Genomic DNA, 20501 nt, shown 5'->3' with positions numbered 1-20501 from the left:
CTACAGAGATGGTTCTCAGGAGGTCAATAGCCTCCTCTGTGAGGGTTGCAGGGCTGACTGGGACAGGAGAGGAGGTGCCTGGGGTAAACTCCCCGAGCAACTCAGTGGGGAGCAGAAGGGAGGGCGGTGATGGAATGGGGGGGGTGGCAGAAGATGTAACGGTAGTGGTGTGTGCACTAGGGTCCGCCATCGCCGGAGGGCCCCCATCGGAGGAGGCCTCAGAGTCACTACCTCCTGTGGTAGTAGCCTCCCCCGTGGAAGTCCCCTCGTCCTCCCACCAACTGGTCCCCTGGGCGTCGGTTGTCTCTGTCTTGGAGGATCCGTGGGGCGCTGCCTCCCAACGTGCCGGTGCCTCAACTCCCTCGCCTGATGTTGATGCTGTGCCAAACCAACACAAGAGAACAGGGATGGGGAGACAAAACATGAGAGACACTTGTAAATAGCTGAATGCTGGTACACAATGGCCAGACATACACCCACTCAGACAATACACCCAACAGGCAGCACCGTTCACTATGCCCATGGCCATGCCCCTGACTACTGACCAGAATACTGCTCTACACCCATCCCCTGAAATACCTAAGGAGCAGAAGTAGGTGAAACCTGACAGAGACACCCCTACACCCTTTGGGGAACATACAGTAGATGGACACCAGTCAAATTCCCTGCCTCTAAGCAGCATGAGCCCTATTGCACACCCAGACATCCTTCCAGACTGAAGTATGGTCAATGAGTACTCACCCCCTTGTGACTGCTGTGCAGCCTTCAAGCGCCCATCCAGGTCTGAGTACGCCACTGCCAGGATCCGTCGCATGAGGGGGGTCAGTGCCCGACAGGCACCCCTTCCACGTTAGGAGGACTTCCCCAGCTGGGCTTTACTGATCTTTCGCGCCCAGCGCCGCAGGTCCTCCCACCTCTGCCGGTTGTAGACCCCCAATGTCCGTACCTTGTTGGCGATGGCATGCCAATGTGCCCTCTTCTGGTGGGCACTGACCTAAAAGGGCGACACAGAAATGGAACACAGAGATCAGGCATGTGCTCGATACGAACAGCTGGCTAATCGTCCACTATGGGACAGACAATGCTCTCAGACATACAGGACAGTCACACGCAGCATGCCATGCACCATGGCCCATGCTGGCTCAGTGGTGCAAACATATGTGCAATCAACACCATCCATTCACACACACACTGACCCCAAAACCCAGACTCACCTGTACCTCTGGCTATCCGTACAGTTTTGTGTACAGGGGCAGGACCCCGTCCACTAGCTTCTCCAGTTCTTCCTGGGTAAAGGTTGGGGCCCTTTCCCCTGCAACACGTGGCACATCCATAGCCAGAGGCAGGCCACAGCAGTACACAGAGTGGAGTACCTGTCTGCAAGAGATCAGGGACTCAAGTGATCAAACAATGACGAACATGCGTATGGTCTGCGGATGTGTGCACTATCACCGCCGGCGGCGATCATGATACGCCAAGATCACCCATTAGAATTCAAGTTAACCAATGAGGTTGTGAACAGCAGTAAACACTGCCTTACGCTGTGACATCAACCGCTAGCGGTATGAGGTCACTTCGACAACGAACGGGCAGAATAACAGTGGGCAGACATTTTGCCTTCACCTACTCATCTACAATTAATTAATACTCACAATGCAGGCCCTACTAGCCACATGAAGCACCTAGGCCTCTGTCAATTCAGTATTGTAGCACACATGAAATACTCCGTTCCCTCATTGTGATGTACATGTATATCTGTCAGGTAGCAGTTATTGTACAGACACTGCAATGAACAATTCCGTGCACAAATGATGACAAGTGTGCCTATCTATGTATTTTCATCACTCCTTTTTGAAAACCCGTCGTATGTACCGACCCTTGTGGTGAGGAAGGGCACCATCGGTGTACAGACCACTTGTGGATATGGGGACCATGGTGGAGCGTCAGATCATAATCACTTACATACTCACACGTGCAACTATTCAACACCTTTGCGCATTACTGGATCCTGCACTAACTCCGGGAAATCGTAATCAGCATGCCATTCCAACTGAAGTGCAGGTGCTCTCCGCACTCCATTTCCTGGCCACGGGCTCATTTCAAATGACAGAGGGCATGAGTGCTGGTTTTTCACAGCCAATGTTCAGCCAGGTACTGACAAGATTTCTGAATGCATTTGTACAACATCTGCAATCCTATGTGAGGTTTCCCCAAAGTACTGACCTCCCTGCCATCAAGTCTGACTTCTATGCCTTTGCCAACATTCCCCATGTCATAGGTGCCATCGATGGCACACACATAGGTATCATCCCCCAAAGAGTGAGTGAAGAGGTGTACAGAAACAAGAAGAACTTTCACTCCATGAACAACCAATTGGTATGTACTGCAGACCAGTACATTTCCCATGTGAATGCATTGTTTCCAGGTTCTGTCCATGATTCATTTGTGTTGAGGAACAGTAGTGTGCCACAGAAGATGGAACAACTACAATAGGACAGAGGGTAGATCATAGGTAAGTTTGCCTGTCACTCACTGACACATTGCAGAAAACTAGCCTGTCTGACTAAGGGACATAACAATGATGAGTCTGTATTGCACCATTTTGTAGGTGATTCTGGCTATCCAAACTTGCGTAGGCTCCTGACACCAGTGAGGAATCCCAGGACGGATGCAGAGAGGAATTACAATGAGGCCCATGGACGTACTAGGAGGGTAATAGAGTGAACTATAGGTCTCCTGAAGGCTAGATTCCGGTGTCTACATATGTCTAGGGCTTCCCTGATCTATGGGCCTGATAAGATGTGCAGAATGGTGGTGGCCTGCTGCATGCTGCACAACATGGCAGTGAGACATTATATCCCCCTCTTGGAGGTGGAGGGTGCTATAGGTCCTGATCAGCTACCTCAGAGAGGTGAGGAGAGTGATGGTGATGATGAGGAAGAGGAAGATGTCAATTCCAGGAACCAACTGATACAACTCTACTTCCAATAACTGTGTGGGACTTAAGCCTGTCATTGTGGTTAGTAACTAATACTGTCAGTGTGCTCTGTCATATGGGGGGTGGGTCATGATAGGTGATACATGGCCCTCTTCTGCATGGTACTCACTGAAAATATATGGATTCCCTCCTTGCCACCATTTGGGCACACAGGACTACCATCATGCACAGAATTGACAATAAAGTTGTTCTCTGCCAGTTGCATCCGTACTCCAATTTGTTCACAATTTAACACAGGGGACAATGTTACAGGTGTGAAATGTCTTTTATTGGTAGAAGTGAGTAAATTGTACTATTTACAGTGATGGGAGTCGTAAGGGTGGGGGGTCCTCAAAGGTGGCATCCTTGTTGGTAGTATTGATGGGTCCATTTTGTCGAACAGTACTTCCAATTGCCCTCAGCTAAGTGTTGTTGGGGAATGGGTGGGATGCTTGCTTTGCATTTCTTGCAGAGTCAATTATTGGAGGGGCCCTTGTTCTTAGCTGGGTTTTCAGTGCCATATCTTGGCCTGAGAGTACGTTTGGGCGCCTGCTGTGGAGCTTCTTGGGATGACATGGTTGGCCCTTGGGTTTCCTGTGAGGGTAGTTCCTGGGATGTTTCTGCTGCTTGGGTCATCTGATGCTGGTTGTCCGGGGATGTTGTGGGGGCCTCTTGTCCCGTGTGGGTGTCAGACTGGTTTTTGACCAACTGCAGCAGTGCTCCTGCTATGGTGGCCATTGTGGCATTGTGCTCTTTCCACTCTCCATGGCCTGTTGGTGTTGTTCCTGCTGCATCCTCTGACTTTGCTCCAGGGTGGACACAATCTGTGCCAAACTGTCTTGGGTATGTTGGTAGGCCCCCAATACCTCTGAAATAACGTCCTGGGCTCCTGCATCCATCCTGTGGCATCCCCCCTGGCCCACTGCGACCCTTGCACATGCCCTAGCCCCCTGTGCCTGTGTCCCCTGCACAGGTCTGGCAGTACCACTTATACTGGGGCCCTCGCCTTCCTGTATTTTGTGAGTGGGTGACTGTGGCCTCTGTACCTGTGTTCCACCAGTCTGTGCCCAGGGTACACTGGTGTTGGTACGCCTGCCCTGGGCTGCTGGTCTTGACTGGGTGGTAGGGGTGACAGTGGTTTCCTGGGTGGGGCTGCTGCATGGTGAGAGTCCAGGACTGTGTGAGGGGCCTGCCTGCTCATCAGTGTCCAGGGATCCTTTGCCAGTGTCCTGTGAGGTGCCTCTGTCTCCCTGGAGGGCAGTGGCACCCCTTGACCCGTCCGTTAGGGTTGCATGGGTGGTGGCGCCTGTTGGGGGACATAGACATGTCTGTTACATATGCATAAAGGTGTGAGGTGTACAGAACTGGGCTATTTTGTGTTGGTTTACAGTGTCCTTCCAGGGGGCCTTTCTGAGGTTGACATTTCATTTAGCGCCAGTGGTGGTTGTGCACAGCGGGAGTGATGTGGGCCTGTTAGTGGGTTTCAGGTCATGCAGGGGGGTGGATGTAGTGGGTACTGGCTGGGTGGGGTGCAGGTCCAGGTGGGTGTGGGTAGGGTGGGGTGGTGCATGCATTGCAGCTGTGGTGGATATGGGGTAATTGTAGATGACTTACCCGAGTCCATTCCTCCGCTGAGTCCAGTGAGTCTCTCTGGGTGCAGGATGGCCAGTAACTTTTCCTCCCAGTCGGTGTAGTTGGGTGGTGTTGGTCTTCCCCCAGTCTTCTGCACTGCAATATGGTGTCTGGATGCCATGCCCCGGACCTTCCCCCGCAGGTCATTCCATCTCTTTTCTGGTGCGTGGATGGTGTCCCACTGCATTCACCCTGTTCGCAATGGTCTGCCACAGCTCCAATTTCCGGGCGATGGGTGTGTGCTGCACCTCGGACCCGAAGGTTTGTGGCTCCACCTTCAAGATCTCATCCACCATGGTCCTTAACTCCCTTTCGGTGAAGCGTGGATTTTTTGAGGGGGACATGGTGAGTGTGGTGAATGGCGTCGGGACTGGGAACGAGGTAAGGGTGCTCTTTTTCGGGTCGGTGTGCGTCTTCTGTGTGCTGGCATTCGCTGTCTGTCTCTGGTGCTCTCCGTCTTCTTGTCCTGCTTTCGTTGCAAGGGATTGTGGGGTGTGTCTGGGGGTGTTTTATGGGGTTTTGGATGTGTGTCAGGTGTGTGGTTCAGACGCCTATCCAATGTGTGCACTTGTTGCTGTTGAGTCCACTTGCCGCCCGTGGCAGTCGCAGCCGCCAATGGTCGTTCAGCCTCCACTGTCCGCTGAGGTGATTTGTGCATCATTATTTGGAGGGTGGGATGTGGGTGTGCTTGGCCGTGGCGGGGTGGGGTGGTCTGGGATTCCCGCCGACAGAGTCATGGCGGGGAGTATTGGGCTGGGGATTTTTGGTGGGGTTGGGTTTTTCGTTCATTATGTGGCGGTTTCCATTCACCGCCAACGGCGGGATTCTGTTCACCGCCAACACGGCGGTCGGCGGTCTTTCCCGCCATATTCATAATGACCGCCATAGTCTATAAACTGGAGAGGCACTATCTGACTTTCTCTTTCTTTGTAAAAGTTCAATTCCACTCCCAGGGCATATCCAGAAAAGGTTCTCCTGGATGGCTTGAAATGATCAGACTGAATGTCATCTTCTGCCAAACCGAACTGGGAAGATCCATAAAACTTTATCCCTGTTTGGAATCAGTTTCTGAAAGAGAAAAAAATTATGAGATTCCAATCAACTACAACAGGTAAGCTCAAAGGTGGGTAAAAATACCTTCATAACAATGCGAAGTAAGCAATTTACTGTATTTACTGGGTGGGATAATCCTCGCCTCTGTGTCCTTAATAGAATCTAAAATTCTTAATGCAAAGCTAGAAAATGTTGTATTTTATGTCAAGTCCGGAGGCTCCGATTATGCTTGTTGAAAGCTGATCCACCACTAAATTATATACAACTGGCATATAATAAAACTTTTTAAACATGGAATGATTAGACCACTCTGTGGCTCTCAAAATGTCGTCAAGCCTAGAACCCAAAATAAAAGCTTTTGACACCATAGCACCCCTGGTTGAATGAGCACCCTATAAGGACATGTCAATGCCTGCTTCGGACATTACCCATTGAACCCAGCGAGCCAAAGTGACATCTTAAACTGGTCAGAAAGGTTTTTGAATAGATATCAGAAGAGGTCCGAGAGTATCCATTCTATAACTAGCAGCGTATATTTTGCATCATTCTCACTGAGCTGTCAAGGGCTTATTCTAGTGGTGACCTATATGTCAAAAGTAAGGTTTGGGCCTGGCACAAAAGTTTATTTTGCCAGTTCGAAATGGCAGTTTAAACTGTTCACACAAACTCTGCAGTGGCAGGCCTGAGACATGTTTGCAGGGCTTCTTAAGTGGGTGGCACAATTAGTGCTGCGGGCCCACTAGTAGCATTTAATTTACAGGCCCTGGGTACACGTAGTACAACTTTACTAGGGACTTATAAGTAAATTAAATATGCCAGTTGGGTATAAGCCAACTCTACCATGTTTGAAGGAGCGAGCAAAAGCACTTTAGCACTGGTTATCAGTGGTAAAGTGCACAAAGTCCTAAGAGCAATAAAATCAAATTCAGAAAACACAGGAGGTCTGAAGGCAAAATTTAAGGGAAAACCAACCCAAGTTGCTAGATCAAACAATATGTATACAGTGCCAGGGCCTTAGTGCTTGTTTATTCCACTCAGCATTTTTCTAGTGGGCTGGAGCCACTGGAGATCAGTTGTTAGAGCAGGGGGCAGTTGTTGGCACCTCTGCCACTTTCTCCAGCTCACCTTGGTAATTAAAGCAGGTGAGAGAGGGACGAGAGAGGAGTAAGGAATCAGGGCTGGTTTAAATATTTTTGTGATGGCTGCTTTTGGTTCCCATTTTGGCCCTGAATTGTACTTATTTATAGGAGTTTTCAGCCAGACCTCTCCATCCGTTAGTCTGTGATTATGTCATTCACAGCTCTCTTTCGTCAACACAGAGTACAGAATGGATCCATGAGTCAGTCAGCTCACTTCAGCCATTGGATAACTTCACAGTGATAGACCGCATTCTGCCCTTTTACAAGGAGCACATCTACACACAAAGTAATGCCCACCACAATGTCAGGAACTATTCAGGATTTATGTGCTTTTGAGACCAAAAATACATGTGCTTATAAGCAATATATGTTTTTTAGATTGGTGAGAGCTCCACAGTTCACAGCAATAACGTTTTACAACCCCATGATAAAAGAGGACAAACACTGGCACACCCATAGGGCCGGCAATCAGGGTCAGAACCACTGGTGTTGCCAATGCTCGTTTAAAATCTTCCATGGGTTCCTATTGCAGTGGCATGAGTGGAAAAGTCCTATTTTCAGGTGTGCTGCTCACTCACAGCTTAATATCTGACCTCAATGTGTTCCCCTTCGCTTAGTCTGGACGAATAATGAATCAGTGAATTACTGAACACTAGTGGCCAAGTAGATGGCGAATTATAGTGCAGTGATATTGGTCTGAAGAAAGGATGGCACAATAAAACGCACTCTTCGTCATCACGACCAACACAGCACACCTGCGCTGCTTGACCAGCAAGGAGCAGTGTTGATTTTGTGTTTTTGACAGTCTTCCGTGAGAGAACAGGTTTCACTTTTCCGATTTATTTTCTATAATAGTCTGTAGCTTTCAACTGGGGCAATCAAAATTGAGCAAATCTGGGTGACATCATTGTTCACACCTTTCTGCGATCTGCGGGTGGAAAGTGGGGGGAGCGGGTGGGGGGGGCTTTCATGCCAATACACGCTATGTGCCTGAGGGCCACATGTATTACAACACTGTTTTTCTCATTTAAGACCATGGCAGTGTGTGTGGTATTTCATGTTGCACTGTCTATTCCCACACGACACACTTTCTGCCGTGAATAGTGTTTTTATGATGCACTAATTTACATATAAAACTCAGACATTTGCTATAGTTAATTAATATTCAGGGGAGTCCAACATGGCTACGATTTGCCCAGCTGTTTGAATAAATGCAGTTTTGTATCACCCAGCGTGAGGCTTTGTGAGTGAGACCCCGCATCATAGTCGGCTGTCACCACATGGCTGTTGTAAGCTTCACAGGGGTATCTTGGTAACGCATGCGTCTTCAGGGACTGGAAAATGCATGTAGAGCATCTGTAAGGAGCCAGACAGGCTGCCAGGAAGGCTTCACCGTATCATGTATCTTCGAATAATAATGCTTCTCAGTGAGAAGCTGTGTAGACTGGTTATCACTATGAGCAGGCAAACGCTGCAACACATCATGACCATGTGTTACTCATGACATCCCTTTAAAGTCAGACCTGCATACGCTGGAATAAATTCCACCATGTTATCCTACAGGGAGGGGGGGGGATAGATCTTGGAGAAGAAGGCGCCCCGGAAAGGGGGCTGAGCTCTGATGCTCCTCTTGCAGTACCGTAGCAGCCACACATATCATCCTCAAAGCAAGAAACGTGCCTCTGGTGATGGCAACCAGATTACTGGGAGATTGTGAAACTTGCAGGATTATGACAAGGCAAAGACACCACATAGGAGCTAAAACTGTTTCTAATAATGCCCATTCACTGGGTGGCCATGTCAAGAAAACACACTCCACATAGCTTTACTGATGCAGCTGGCAGGTCTGTCGCCTTTCTTGTTGCCACGGTTTCTAGCTTCCATACAACTTCCACTTGAGTGAATTCACCATACGGAGAATATTGATGGGGGATTTTAAAATCTCCAGTGACCTGGACATGCATTGTACCTGTGAATTGTAGCACCTAACCAGGTCTCTAGAAGATTCAGAAATAATGCACCTCGGGGTTAGTGAAGCGAAATTCAAGGCCAACTGCGGAATGTTAGAGGGGTTTTCAATATGCAGGGGGCTTTGTGGTGAGAAAGGGGTTGGGCTGTATATAGAAACAAAGGGAGAGAGAATGAAAGAAATAACATATAGAAAACAGAAAGAAGAAACGGGGGGCTTAAGAAAAGAAAAATACAGTGAGATGGAGAGAGTGGCAAGAATTAGAGTAATTAAGACATAACTAAAAAGAGGGTAAAGAGAATGAAGATACATGAAGAAACATGGAAGGAAGACAGAGAGAAAGAAAGCGAAAAAGAGGAAAAAGGAGTTAAGAATAAAGAATACAAATTTTACAGATAAGAGGGAAGATAGGTATGACTAAGATAGAAAGATAGGGCCAGATGTACCAAAGGGTTTTTCACATTCTGTGTCAATGGGGAAATGTGTTCGTACATATGGCCCATAGATCCTAAAAAAGAGAAACACTACAAGAGGGGGAGTGAAATGCGGGCAAGTGGTGAATAGTGGTTTATTCTATGTGTCTCTGAGAGAGAGGAAGAGAGAAAACATAAGAAAATAATGGGAAGCAGGCAAAGTCAGAGAGAAAGAAAGTGCACACAAAGAAATAGACTTATACAAATTAACCTGTATGCATATTCCCGCTCAGTTAACAAAGACATTTTAACGCATAAGATATTGCAAGCGGCCCCATCTTCAAAAGGGCCGCCTGTGCAAGTAAGCTTTTTTCTGTGTCTCATATGTCTATTTCTACATCTCAGTCTTTAGCGTATAAGTCATTATTGTTTAAAATTGTGTGGCTTAAATAAGTAGAAAATGCGTAATAAAATTCTGAGGCAGAAGACCCTCAATATTTCTTCACCTGGGCCCCCAAAAATCGGTAAAATTATGCTGGTAGACAGATGGCGTGTTTGAACTCAGCATAACCCCCTTCCTCTGGGATGTAAACACATAGTTTTCCGTTGTGTCATTAATAATTACACGTCCCTCCACTGGGAGAGATGCATAACACTACATTCCATTCCTGGTTCCATCACGGGCACAGAGGGTATCCCTCAAGCGATGCATTCTCGGATTCCTGTATCCATCACATTGCCACCAAGCATTTGGGGGCCACCTCCCTCTGCCAGGCGCCCTCCAGACGAGGGCCCTTCTATGCTGCCCTCTCAGTGATGCAAGTGAGCGAAGCTCCGCCCAGAGTGTCAGCGGAGCATCCCAAACACAGCTGGGAACAACCAATTAGAGCAATTGGCCTTGTAAATTCCTAACAGGAATTTTTATGCCACATGAATTGAAAATTAAGTGTAAGACAGTTGATAGAAGCAAGCCAATTCAAAGCAGCACCGCCGCCATGAGCGTAAGAGTGATTAGCTCCCTGTCTGAATATCTAGACAGGATTACGGTTGGGATGTAAGAGAAACTGGAGGAGGGGCCATCACACACTGTAACAAGAGAAAGCGTGGTGTAGTGGATGGCCAAGAGAAATGTACAGGTATGTTCACTTAGTTAATACTCCAGGGGAGGGATTTCTATGTCGGGACCGGAGGCTCTGATTATGCTTCTTAGTCTTTACTACTCAAGAGAACAGCAGCCAATTAAAAAACAGTAAACACAGAAAACACACTAAATGAGGCTTTGAACCACGCCTCTCATTATCCACCAATAGTAGTCCAACACAGTCTGTAAACTGGAGAGGCACTGTCTGGCTTCCTCTTTCTTTGCTGCTTCGCAGTCGGATAAGTGCCTCCCCATTTCATTGACTGTTTCTAAACATAAGGTGTTATATATTGTGTGTACTCGGTTTTCTCAGAGTATTTATTGTTTTTCCTGTATTGGTTTTACGCATGATACCACGCCCTCTTCTTCTTATATGCGTGTCTGGGTGCATGTTGCACCCGTTCTAATCCATTCTAATCCTTCTTTTTTAATGGATTCCCATCGGTGATTGTTCTTTGTTCACCAACGGGAAAGCATTTTGAGCTCCACTTCATGAGCGTTTTTTTCCACCTCCTCGGAGGCTGTCAGGAATCCCGTTTTCAACGCGGCCGGCGGGTCAGGCAATTTTTGCCTGACTTCCGGTTCACTTTAGTGAAGCGCACCGGGAGACACGTGGTGTAGCCCAATTGGGCTACACACGCCTGCACGGCCTTTGGGAGGGGAAGTGATGTTTGTCAACTTCCCTCCTCAGACGGCGAGTGACGCCAGCCCCAGGCTGTAATAACGGGGGAGTTTGAGATTAATGAGATAGCGGTCCTGCTCTGTTGGATCCCTTTGTTTTCCTTCAAGCGTTTATTGTTCATGAACACTGGTGCAGCCTCCTTCTGATTCTGATGCCCCTGACCTAAGAAGGCTGTGGCTGCAATTGGCAAATATATTTGGCAAATATATTTTTTGCAATAGTGTTTTTGCATTAAACTTCCCCTTGGGGGATTTGACTGGGACATTTAGCATGTCTGATTATGAATCCCATGAACAAGGCCTGGAGATGTATGGGCCGGATGAGGATGAGGATTATTACTTTGCTCCCTGTTTTGAACAGGTTATTGATTCCTCCGTGCAGAAATCTTTAGATACCGTTATTTCTTCTGCCATCCAACCTTTGGCTAAAATGCTAGATGATTTGGCAGGACCTACTGCCCCTTCTCTTCCTTCTGGAGAAACTTCATCTCCGTCTATCCCTTGGCCGAACAACTCTGGCCTCATACGAGCAAGTTGGCCCATATTTCTCTGCCTTCTACCTCTGAACATGCTTACGTTAATGCCGCTAACGTTCCTCCTCCTTTATCTTTCCCTTCTGCTGACTCTTCTTCTTCGCGTGAATCCCTTAAGGCTACGAAGCGCGCTAAGAAGCGCAAACTTTCCTCCTCTGCTGTTACTTCTCCTTTCACTTTTGAACCTTCTGATATGGTTCATCCCAGATCTTTCGACTGGGCCCCAGCCCCTCCGGTGGCAGACTATATGCAGTTGCATGTTAGGAAAGGGAAAAATGTCAGATCCAGGTTGAGGTCTGAATGTCCTCGCCCTGACCTTACCCATAAAACTGCTGTCGCTCCTGACATTGACAATACTATGGTGACTTTCCTCAAGAAATTTAACAAACATCCGAAGAAAGGTATTGCTAGAGCTCTCAGGGCTTGTCAGGACAAGCTTCTTGATATTTCAGGTCCTCTTGCTAAACTTCTCGAATTAGCCCTTCAGGCTCAAGAAACAGGAACCGCTATTCACCCTAGGTTCTAGCTGGGTGTACTCAACGAGCCATTTGTTTTTTTGGGAATGCGAACTGTGCTTTGGAGTCTGAAAGAAGGAAATCTGTATTATTGCGCATTGATCCACAATTGGTTGATCGTGCTTTTGCCGATACAGGTCCTATGGCTGAGGGACAATTATTTGGAGACAGATTCATCAAGGATATTGCAAAATTTGTGAACACCTTCACATCTCTAGATAAGTCTCAGTCTTCCCTCAAGCGAATGTTCAACCCCCTTTTTGGAAGGGCCGGTGGATTTTGAGGAGGTTCGACCAGCCGAGGATACCAGTAAGGTCCTTCAAGGGGAAATTTTGCATGACGTAGGGGTTATACCCAAGAGCCTTCACAAGCGGGTTTCTACCCCTCCAGATACAGAGGCCCAAACAATCACAACACCCGAGGGTCCAGCACAGGTTTCAGGGCCATCGACAACTCCCCCACAGGTAATGAACCTTCCTTTTCCTTCTATCCCTTTAGGGGGCAGGGGTTTTTTGGTCAAAACTGGGCTTCCATTTCTTCAGACGTATGGGTTCTGAATACAGTACAAGGGTACACAATAGAGTTAACGTCCACTCCTCTGCAACCTACGTTTCCTCCTCCTATCCTTCTTTCCCAACTGGACAAATCCTTTATAGATTGTGAAATTTGAGACCTGCTTGCAAAGAAAGCTATCGCATTAACTTCTCATCATCAGAGGGGTTCTTGCAGCAAGGTTTTCCTGGTCCAAAAGAAAGGAGGCGGTCAGAGGTTAGTCCTCAACCTCAGAAATTTCAATCCGTTTGTAGTCTACAGCCATTACAAGATGGAAGGCATCCATCTTTTGCGAGATCTACTTCAAGACAAAGAATGAATGGTTTGTCTGGATCTCAAAGACTCATATTTGTCGGTTCCCATAGCCCCTTCCCACAGAAGGTTTCTTTACTTTTGTTGAAGAGACAGTTGGAGCGAATATTTGACGCTCCCATTCAGTCTGTCTTCAGCCCCGTGGGTGTTCACCAAACTATTGAAACCGGTGGTTGAACACCTTCGCAGAAGAAGTATTTGCCTGATAATCTGTCTAGACTACATGATTATCCTGGCACAAGATCACTTCCATTTGAAAACTCATTTGCATTGGGTGAGTTCTCTTCTTCAGGAACTAAGATCTGTGATCAATCTCAAGAAGCCATCCATGGCACTGTCTCAACAAATGGAATTCTTGGGATTCCAGGTGGATTCAGTGAAAGCTCAATTGTTACTTCCTTCCCAGAAAATGAAGTCGATCAAGAGGGAATTGAAAGTGACATTGTCGAATCAGACTGTATCTTTGAGACGTGTAGCATGGATTGTGGGGATTCTTGTGTTGTCGATTCAAGAAGTTTTTCCAGGGCCTCTGCATTACAGGGCCTTACAGAGACTGAAGATTAATTACCTTCAACAGGGCTTTTTGTACAATCATCTGGTTCTGATTCCTCTCGAGGCCCAAGAGGAACTTCAATGGTGGCTTTCTCATATGGAGGCCTACAACAGCAGAGCCATTCTTGGAGGGTCGTCAGTGATTGTGATAGAGTTAGATGCAAGTTGTTCGGGATGGGGAGCGAGGTGCAGACAGTTTTCAACAGGAGGTTGATGGTCTTCATAAGAGCTCCAGCTCCACATCAATTGTCTGAAACTCCTTGCGGGTTCGTTCGCCTTCAGATCAGAAGGTCATGCAGCTTTGCATACAAATGTACTGGTAGTGAAATACTCTTAAACTTGTTTTTCTCTACCGCAAGGCCTATCTCCCATAGGATAGCATTGAAGTTGCCATATTACATTTTAGGAGTATAATTTCCAAATGGGAAAAGATAATTAATTCAAGTTGGGGTCTCTAGAATCTTAATTTATAAATCGTAACTTATGTTGAAATTGGATTTTAAATTGCAATACTGGGAATGCCCCTTTTAGAAAGATGAAAGAACAGATGATGGACAGAATGCTAAACAATGCAAACATTCACCCTAGTCACAAAGATCTGGGTTTTATACCCCAAATCCAGTCCCAGGGTACTTGTTTCCGGTTCAGGGAGGACCTGGCTTGGCAGATCAGGCTGGACTGTTCCCATGGGGAACAGGGTCAAAACTGACTTGCATATGTTGACTACAGCCAGTAAAAGAGAAATTCACCTACTGGTCAGTAGCATGAAAAAGGTCGCGAATTTTTAAATCGTTTCCCCTTCACGTGCAGGTTACTGTGTTTAATATTCTCTCGCTGCATTTCACTCATTCCTTCGTTCCCAATAACCAAGGCACCCAACATTAGTTATCTTGATCATTCAGCATATGTAAGTTGAGAGTTTCCAACTACCTTTCAATTAACCCGGCATCACAATCAGTAAAACTATACAAGCATTATAAAAACCCTGTACATTTCTAGTAATGGCCTTCTGTTTTTCAGCCTCTGAACCCAATCTCAGTCCTTTATTCCCATTGCTGTCCTTTATATAATAAAAATGTAGCTTGATGCGAGAAGATGGGCATGCTTTTCACCACTATCCCCCTATTTCTGATGGAGTTGAAATAGCTGACGTTCCGCTGGCATACTGCAATGTTTGTTTACTTCGTGTTTGAATGGGATTCATTGTTGTTGAGTCTTTAAAAAAAGTATTCTCTATATTATATTTTTCCCCGTTTCTCAGATTTCTTTCCTGACGGTCTAGCTTTCTTTTGTTCTCTTTCTTTTTTGTGCAGCACGATCAATCAGTAATACTCTAAAATAATCCCATATACCATTTAAATTGTGTCCTCGTAGCTCATTCCTATGGATGGAACCCTTGATCTAATTTCTTCACTGGCTCACCGGATCTTTATTTTTCAGTAATGAGTCTATTTCCTATATGGATTTACCGGAGACCTTGTTCCAGTTTAATAGCTTTGGCCATAACCAGATATGTAAATACTGCAATGACACACTTCTACTAGTGCCTCCGATTTTTTTTGTTACTAAAAAAACATGTGTCTAGTGGTTGTCTTATGTTTTTGTTGGTTTTAGTTAGCATTTGTATAGCTCACAGTCTGCCACTACTATGGCACTGGAGTGCCATTTGGTAGTTCAGGGTACAATTTTCTAAATGTTTCCTTTGCATTCTGGAGTATGAGAGTGTGACTGAGTTGCCTGCAGTTACGAATGTAGAGCAGATTTCACCCAGGGCAACATTAAAATGAATGTATATTAGTAATGAGTCTACCTGTGCGACAACCATGATTGTTCCTCTTTAGTCCAGGAAGAGAGGGGCAAATATTTCAGGATTGTTAGAAACATTGTGCTAGCTCCTACGAAAGTACTGATCAACTTTCTATAATGTTATTAACCTTTCTCTAGAGATCATTCTTACAGTAATGTTTTAGGAAAATATCTATCATCTGCATCATATCATACTAATGGAGAAAGAACCATACACACAAAAGTACAAACAGTTGTTTTGGAGACTTCGAAGCATCCGAATGTGGGCATCACTGCTGTTACCATCATCTTTATATCCCATGATTTGTTTTGAAGTACAATTCCTTCCAGTGTTTCGTGGTATTTTGATAGACATTGACAGGATGACAGTCTGACTGACAAGAATCCTTTGCAACAAAAATCAAAACAGATGAAAAGCTGTCCTTTGACTAGCCATGAAAGGTCACAGTTATACCAACATGTTTGACTAAAAAACAAGATCCCTGTGTATGGGTCGACTCTGGCTTCTTTTTAACCCTTCATATCTGCTGTCTCGTAAATCACTCCAATTTCCATCTCAAGGGCACTCATAACTACGTTTACAGGAGACCATTGGATAGAAACCATAGGCACTCTGATGTTAGACCGACCAGGCTATTTTAGGTTTTCTGCTCTAGTACTAACAAAAAGGAAACCTAAATTCACAACTTAAGCAAATCAAGGCAGCAAGTATGCATCTAGTGTTAGGAAATACCAATCGCACCATCCTGTGCCTATAGAATCCATCTTAGTATGTAACCAAAAGTCAAATAATTAATTTGGGTACAGTCTTTGTGAAGAAAAAGCCAATATATTCTTGAGAACTCACCACACATCATAAACATACCATAACTCAAGAGTGGAAGCTCTGGTTTGGCAGAGCCAGAATGACCAAACACCACATTCAGGCAGAGAGAATATGGAGGCACAGCCAACGGTGTTCTTAGTGAAGGCAATCTCAGAGCTCTCACAAACTGTCAAGGAAGGGATGGACACCGACCTGGTGGACTCTTGTTTCATCAGTGGGACTGATAGAGATAAGGGCAACCACGTGCAGTAGCCACAGTGCTGTCCAGGACTTGGAAACTCACTGAACACTACTGGTGACTGGAGCCCCGCTAAGGAAGGAAAAAGCCAAAGGCAAAAAAACTTTCAGAGTGGATTAGGACTGAAGACCACTACGAGTAACAGGTCAGAAGGATAGACAGCTCAAGAATCCAGGAGACCAAGGCTGGAAGACAGCAAACCTGGAAACGGAGGCAGACGAGCCAAAAATCACTGGAAAATTTTGGAAAGGATTGGAAATGGATGATGAATGTGACAAAAAACTTCCAATGCATTGTCCTGCACCAGTCTTCACCTCAAATACCCCCCAGAGAGGAAACCATTTCACAACTATTTTAGAAGGCCGTCTTGGATTGGGATAGCTGAAATAGGGAAGAATGCCCAGTATACCTGCTGGGTTTAGTTGAGAGATAAATAAGGCTCCTCCTCTCTACTTCTTCGAACGGCTGCTTGTTGCACAGAAGGAGGACATCGTACAGGTAAGGGCGGCAGGAACAGAGTTTGCACTATCCTTGATCACTGTGCTGCTCCGCAAAGGGAGCGGTACCAAAGTGCCACAGAAACAAGGCACATCAAATTAGCCATTGCCCTGCAGGTCACAAACACTACAATGAGGCCCGCAAAGACCCACCAGAAAGTCCACACAGAAATCTATGTACATAATGTGGCATGAAACAAGCTTCTTCACTCTCCAGATAGGCTTGCTGGTGACCTTGCTCAAGGTCTGCCTGAATATGCAGCCGTTCGCGGTTAGGCAACGCTGAACCTGGCTCCCCACTGCACGTTTGCCATTGCACCACCCATGACTGCTAAGAACTGACCCACTTAACTAAACTGCCAGACACCTCTTAAGCAGCAAGAAATTGTCACTTTCCCGTCACATGCCTAACAGATAGTCTGGCATTATCATGTGACTGCAAGCCGACGTAGTTACATGTTGCATGAAACAAAACACTCAACAGAATTATAAATAGATGTGAACCGATTCGCCTGGGTCTGACTGCAATATAATCCACTATTTACATCTGAATTCCGTAAATTATAATTGATATGCCACTTTTGCAATTAAACATTAGACAGTGAATCTACACTACCGTTTTTCTTGCATACACATAAAATTATTTTTTTGCTCGGTAAAACCTTACATATCATGTGAATATATTAATTACTTTCCATTTTATAATAATCCTAGACCATTCATTTCTAAAATACAAACAGTGGTTGGAAAATACCAACGAGCAACTTCTCGACTTTCTTTAATGATTACATAGTATAATATTAACGAAATCCTTTGGATGCTTAAGCAAATATTTTAATTTGGCAAGTGGTGGCTTTGGTTTCCTTTGCTCTGGAAAGTTATTAGCATTCATGAGCTGTCTCAGCTAGGCGGTGTCATAGTGGCTATTAATTGGTGCGTGATTCTGCATTCAGTGGAAGTGAGCATACAGCTTTCCACCTCCCTGCAGATCATGGTGGTGGCCTGTGACGATGCCAATAACGACGACTCTATTTAGCAGGACAGTTTTTATATGAATTGTTTAATTTTGCAAGGAAAATGAATTATTCCATTGTTACTGATGGGGTTGATGCGCGAGACCAAGGAGCAGAGTCAAAACGAGAGATCAGAACACCAGGCGCTTACTGCATCCCCCCTTTTCATCGTAATCGCACCAGGAGAGGATTAAAAACCTTTCGGGCACTGGCGATTGCGCGAGGTAAGGGACAGATCGTGTTGTGATTGGATTTCGCTGAGAAAACAAAACGGGTGAGTTCAAAGCAGACCCTCCTATAAATTATTGCTATTTCTGTTAATGTGTGATTCTTGCACGTACCTGGGATTTATTGCTTATTACCTTCGCCTGTGTAGCGCAGACCCAACCACGTGGATCGCTTCACATAGCGGAGCAATAACAGTAATTTTATAAACGTATACAGAGATAATAAATACATTTTAGCCGGTAGGTGGCCAAAGGGTCAAGAGAGCACAGAGAGCGCATGAGATGCTTCACGTGTTTACTTCTGTGACTGTGAAAATGTGGGTTGTTTTCAATCACAGTCAATGAGCGAATTCAGGTGATTTAATCTGCGAAAAGCATCATTCTGATTGGTTTATATTTATGTACTTTTAGTTGCAGGCAGACATAGTTATTGTCAGAATACTATCATCACGTGTCTTGTGGAAAACTTTGCGTTTGTGTATACAATCCCCCGAGTCTTTATTCTTGATTGGAATTTATGTGAGTTGATAGTAGATGCTTTGTTGTGTCTGTAAAGTTAACAGAATTATAAGAGTTTATCGATTTAATAAGATACTGAATTCACGCATAACTTGATCGCAAAAGTCTATCTTTTTTAGTATACGTTATATCCTTTTTAACCTGCAGTAGTAAAATATTTAAAAGGACATGGTACTTAAAGGCACTGGTAGGAAAAAAACACACAGTCTAGGGGCTAGAACATGTAATTTGCACTAGTGCAGGGCAATTTTGCGCTGATTCGAGGTGATTTTGCGCCAGTCTTGAGCCAGCATTTTTTGTTACTGACTGGCTGGTGCAAAACGGTGCATGTGCATTTGTACAGCTGTGTAAACAGCGTTTTTGTACTGTTTCGTATGTGCAACATATCTCTGCAAAATGACCGGACACGTCTACTTTTTGAGATCCGGTCGGTCTTTACATGTTACATGCTGTTATTTTGCTACAACTTGAGTAAGTATGTCCTACATTTGTTATGTATAGACTGTGATAGTGTACTATATTTTAACTAGCAGTCTGACGCGGTTGGCGACAACGCAGTCATGCGTACCTGCTAATATTCGTATGATTTCTTTGTCATGAAGAAAGCCTGTTGTAAGTCTGTGTGTACAGGAAACTTTTATCGCAGTTATATGAACACAGACCGACCATATATTCTAAGTCCTATTAGTGATAATGAAGGTTCAGCGTGGCAGAGTTTTAATGATCGTTGTCCGGCTGTAGCTAAGATTGCCGTTCTGCATTTCCACAGTGATGAGAATTAGACCTGATGCAAACGTTCTTTGCTGTTACATTTTTCTCTTTTTTAGCTTGAACATCCTTGACCAACAGGTAGCCTGGATGAAGTGTACCCAGGAAGTCCACAGGGCCATGGCTCATTGACCCACACCTTCACTCTTTTTCGCCTATTTACTGGGGCTTTAAGGTTGCATTGCAGTTGTGTTGAGGATAATTGGTTAATCGGGTTCACCTGAGTTCTGCCCTTGCCTGCATGAATCATTCCATGACCTGAACATGTTGTTTCTCCACCTGTGTTAGCCATGGGCAGTACTCTCTGGACCACCCAATAAAACATCTGGCTCGCCTTTGTTCTCTAGCTCCTTAAAACTCTCCAGAGAACATTCTGGGTGAGCCCTCAATCCCTACTGATACAGGTGTGCTGTTCAGCTGCAACATTGGAGTTGTATTGTCCAAGGCCTACGGTTGACATGTTCTGATTCTTACTGAAACATGCATCATCTTTTTCCTGCTGACTAGCCTATCATAGGTCCTGATCAGGAGGGCAGGGCTTGGGGGAGCAGCAACAGCAATACAAAAACACTTATTTCACTTTAGAAAGGTTGCAGCTGACACCTTATTCCCCCTTAAAATGCTTGGCTATTGAATTTAAAACATAACATTCTTCCTCCTCAATACCATGTATCACCTACTGGCAATGAGTCGACGTTTACTTAAGAATGCATGGAACTCGGGACCAATCAGCTTATTCTCTCAGATACCAACAGGTTTCTAGGTGAGTTCAGCCTCCACTGGGGTGACTGAAATGGTGGTGAATTCAACCTGTTCTAATCTTCTCTACATGGAAATTGCCTTTCTCAACACTGTTCCAGATCTACACTTCCTTAACCTCTTATTAGCATAAAAATAAAATTTAGCTGAGCAAGTGACCCATTACCTATTTATTGGCACCATCACCCCTTATTTCCTTTCACATAATTCCTCTATCATCTATCTTGCTTTAGAGACAGTAAGTATCTTGCCCTCAACCTCATAGCGGTGCAGATTCTTGACAGACTTTTGCCGATTAATCCCTAGGATGATTCCAACATTCCTACTGATAACCTCAGTGACTGCTTGGCAGGTGCTCTGAACATTTAGTCCCTCTGAT

The 20501-nt window shown here is 45.4% G+C and overlaps 1 protein-coding gene across 8 annotated transcripts in view; it reads left to right on the top strand.

Annotated features, from left to right (window-relative positions):
- Positions 1-20501, top strand: part of RIMS1 (regulating synaptic membrane exocytosis 1) — a 2255956-nt gene that overhangs the window by 1963904 nt on the left and 271551 nt on the right. Inside the window, exon 1 of one of the 8 annotated variants that reach the window (XM_069235702.1) lies at positions 17723-18123. The exons of the other annotated variants lie outside the window; for them this stretch is intronic. The gene's annotated coding sequence lies outside the window, so the exon portion shown is untranslated. Of the gene's footprint in view, positions 1-17722; positions 18124-20501 lie in introns of those variants that run through there. 8 annotated transcript variants of the gene reach the window in all.

Source organism: Pleurodeles waltl, chromosome 5 (assembly GCF_031143425.1).
Source record: "Pleurodeles waltl isolate 20211129_DDA chromosome 5, aPleWal1.hap1.20221129, whole genome shotgun sequence".
Lineage (NCBI taxonomy): Eukaryota > Metazoa > Chordata > Amphibia > Caudata > Salamandridae > Pleurodeles > Pleurodeles waltl.
This window is presented reverse-complemented; position numbering and strand designations above follow the sequence as displayed.